The sequence below is a fragment of the Gekko japonicus genome, unplaced genomic scaffold, assembly GCF_001447785.1.
Source record: "Gekko japonicus isolate JY-2015 unplaced genomic scaffold, Gekko_japonicus_V1.1 scaffold1577, whole genome shotgun sequence".
In the NCBI taxonomy this organism is placed as follows: domain Eukaryota; kingdom Metazoa; phylum Chordata; class Lepidosauria; order Squamata; family Gekkonidae; genus Gekko; species Gekko japonicus.
This window is the reverse complement of record NW_015168699.1, coordinates 275298-279140: the sequence shown is the minus strand read 5'-3', so window position 1 is coordinate 279140 and position 3843 is coordinate 275298. Positions and strand designations below refer to the sequence as shown.

General features: G+C 47.8%; 1 protein-coding gene across 1 annotated transcript in view; it reads right to left on the bottom strand.

The window, feature by feature from the left end:
- Positions 1-3843, bottom strand: part of PHF21B (PHD finger protein 21B) — a 242321-nt gene that overhangs the window by 132952 nt on the left and 105526 nt on the right. The window lies entirely within an intron of this gene.

Here is a 3843-nt window from a genome sequence, read left to right as displayed (position 1 = left end):
GTGCTCATCTCAGTTTCCAAGCTGAAGAGCCAGTGCTGTCTGAAGACTTCTTCCATGGTCATGTGGCCGGCATGACTAAACGCCAAGGCGCATGGAATGCTGTTACCTTCCCACCGAAGTGGTACCTATTTATCTGCTTGCAATTTCTTGCTTTCGAACTGCTAGGTTGGCAGGAGCTGGGGCCAGAGATGGGTGCTCACTCCATCACGTGGCACTCGGGTCTCGAACTGCTGAGCTACAGACCTTCCGGTCTGCAGCTCAGCGTCTACAAGTCACTAAAACATACATTTGTAATACAATCCTAAACTGAAATAAAATAAGAATTTAGCCTGAAAAACCGATCAGGATATTGATTTTTTTATTTGTATTACTGTGTACATTTGTGGTTTTATTCCCCTCTTACAAATTACTAAAACATACATTTGTAGTGCAATCCTAATCAGAGACACATCCTTCTAATCTAAGCCTAGTGAAGTCACTGGGTTTACAAGGATGCGTTTAGGATTGCATTGCATCTCACACACAATTCCTAGTGAGTTACCTGGAAAACAGTAATTACAACTCTGAAAGTGCCAAGTTTGCCTACTATGGAACTGGCACTGGCATCAGCTGATTGTATTAATTTTATGAAATCATGATCTTTTTAAAAACCCGGAATTTTTACTGCAAAAAAGTTACAGACTAGAACATTTTCTGCCTCACATCTCTGTGGGACATTAATGCGTATGCACAAAGGCAATGTACAGTACACACGCAAGAGTCTGCACCCAATTTGTGCTCAAGTTAGTGCAAGCATTGTTGTTATCTCAGGCCCAAGCGGCCACTTCAGAATGGCATTTCTGCTTCTTTGCCAAGACAGCCAGTGCTAAGTGGCATTAAACATTCTATTCTCTTTCCGAATTTGCAACAGCACATTTTTACCAGAAATGTGTAGCATGTTAAATATGTGCACACACTTGCATTGCACAATCATGCACTGCTTGGCGTTTTAGTCAAATGTGACCCTTGAGTGCTGCTAAATACAGCTACAAGTTCTAGTAAATTTAGCTGCACTGGGGAAAAACGTTCCTCTGTCACACATAAAAAGGTAAAGGTTCCCTTGCTCGAAAGCCAGTCGAATCCGACTCTAGGGTTGCGGTGCTCTTCTTCGTTTCAAAGCCGAAGAGCCAGCGCTGTCCGAAGACATTTCTGTAGTCATGTGGCCGGCATGACTAAACACCAAGGCGCACGGAACGCTGTTACCTTCCCACTGAAGTGGTACCTATTTAAAGGTAAAGGTTCCCTTGCTCGAAAACCAGTCAAATCCGACTCTAGGGTTGCGGTGCTCATCTCCATTTCAAAGCCGAAGAGCCAGCGCTGTCCGAAGACGTTTCCGTGGTCATGTGGCCGGCATGACTAAACACCAAGGCGCACGGAACGCTGTTACCTTCCCACCGAAGTGGTACCTATTTATCTATGCAATTTCTTGCTTTCGAACTGCTGGGTTGGCAGGACCTGGAACTAGAGACGGGAGCTCACTCGGTCATGCGGCACACTCGGGTCTCGAACTGCTGAACTACCGACCTTCCACAGCCTGCAGTTCAGCGTCTTAACCACTTGAGCCACCGCAGCTCCCTGTCACACATACCCTGGAATAATTGACTGGGCACTGTCGTAACACCTTTTCTTCCTTGCTTTGTATTACATAGAACTGCCATTGAATGAACTTTTCAAAGGCACTATGTGAAGGAAGGGGGTTAGGGCTGTCAACTCCAGGTTGGGAAATATCTGGAGACTTGAGGGTGGAGCCTGGGAGAGGGGTGGGTTTAAGGAGGGAACTCGGCAGGGTATAATGCCATGCAGGCCACCTTCCAAAGCAGCCGTTTCCTCCAAGAGAAGTGGAATAAATGTTATAAATAAATAAATAAATAATGAATAAGTGATTTAGGTAGTCAGGAGATCAGTAGCAATTCCAGGAGATCTCCAGCTAGGGATGCCAGCCTCCAGGTGGGACCTGGGGATCCCCCAGAATTCCAGCTCATTCATTCATCCAGCTCAGCCAGTTTGGTGTAGTGGTTGAGTGCGCGGACTCTAATCTGGGAGAACCGGGTTTGATTTCCCACTCCTCCACTTGCACCTGCTGATGTGACCTTGGGTTAGTCGCAAGCTCTGGCACAGCTGTCCTTGAAAAAGAGCAGTTTCTGTTAGAGCTCTCTCAGCCCCACCCACCCCACAGGGTGTCTGTTGTGGGGAGGGGAAGGGAAAGGAGTTTGTAAGCCGCTCTGAGACACCTTTGGGTAGTGAAGGGCGTGGTATAAATCCAATCTCTTTTTCTTCTTCTTCATTGATTTAATTGGATTTGCTAGGCCGCCCTTCCCTACAAGTAGGGCTCAGGGTGACTTATCTCCAGGCTATAGAGATCAGTTCCCCCAGAGAAAAGGGGTGCTTTGAAGGGTGTGCTCTATCGCACTGTACCCCACTGAGGTCCCTGTCCTCTCCAAGCTCCATCCTCAAATCTCCAGGAGTCTTCCAACCTGGTTCTGGGAACCCTACCCCCCTCATCCCCCGCTGCTGGCCAGGGAGACCCGGCAACCCCGCCTTCAGTCCCCACCTGGAGTTTGGCAACCCTAAGGGATGGCTGTGCTGCAGCTCTAGAAGAAGAATTTAGTAATCAATGTGTCAATTAAAAGAATTCATGCAGAGCAGTTAAAAAAACCCAAGACAACTCTAGGCCATTTACTGTTCTTACAGTTCATTATAGATTCAGGTGGAGTAGCCGTGTTGGTAATGTGTCAATTAAAAGAATTCATGCAGAGCAGTTAAAAAAAACAAGAAAACTCAAGGCCATTTACTGTTCTTACAGTTCATTATAGATTCAGGTGGAGTAGCCGTGTTGGTTTTGTTAAAGAAGTTGGAATTGTATGAATGTGTGTTTGTTTTGTTGTGTTTTTTGTTTCTCACAATGTTTTTTCTTTTTTTCTTTTTGCTTTTTTGGTCTATGTGTGTGTTCAATGTCCTAAATACAAATAAAGAAATTATATATATAGTAGCAGTAAAGCCCGTTGTGAAAGCAATACAACGGGATCTAGAAAGAGGCTCTGGGGGAGTGCTCTGGCTTTGGGCAAACAGTGTCAATTTGCTGTGGTGACCTCAGCAGGGTATAATGACAGAGTCCACTGTTTTCTCCAGAGGAACTGATCTCTGCTACCTGAAGAGCAGTTGTAATTGTGAGTGATCTGTAGCCCTCACCTGGAGATTGGCAGCAATTGTTACCCAGGACAAAATGGCTGGGTTGGAGGGTGGAGTTGGCAACCCCATCTCCTTCCCAGCTAACCATCAACCTACCATTATCTGCCCCTTTGACTTCAGCTGACTTCTGCCCTCCCTTCTGCAGAGCAGTTGTAATTCTGAGTGCTCTCCAGCCCTCACCTGGAGATTGGCAACAATGGTTCCCTATGTGGGACTGACTGGTTTGGAGGGTGGAGTCTATGGCAGTGTACCTGTCTGAGGTCCCACCCCTCCTCAAACCTCACCCTCTTCAGGCTCCATCCCTCAAATCTCCAGGAATTTCCCATCTGGAGTTGGCAACCCTATCAGGACTGGCCCCAATGTGTTTTCTCCCAAAGGCCAAAGTAGGTGACAGGACCAAGCTTAGTTGCCTACCAACAGGCACTGAGGGGAATGTAGGGTTGCCAGCTCTAAGGAGGGAAATACCTGGAGGTTTGGGGGGTGGATTCTGTAGAGGGCAGGGCGACGGAGGCATCGGCCTTCTGTCGCCCGCCTTGCCCCCCCAATCTCGGCCCGGGCGACTGCGTCCCCCGCCAGCGGCCGCCCGACTCCAGACCCCCCCGCGGCCACTCCAGC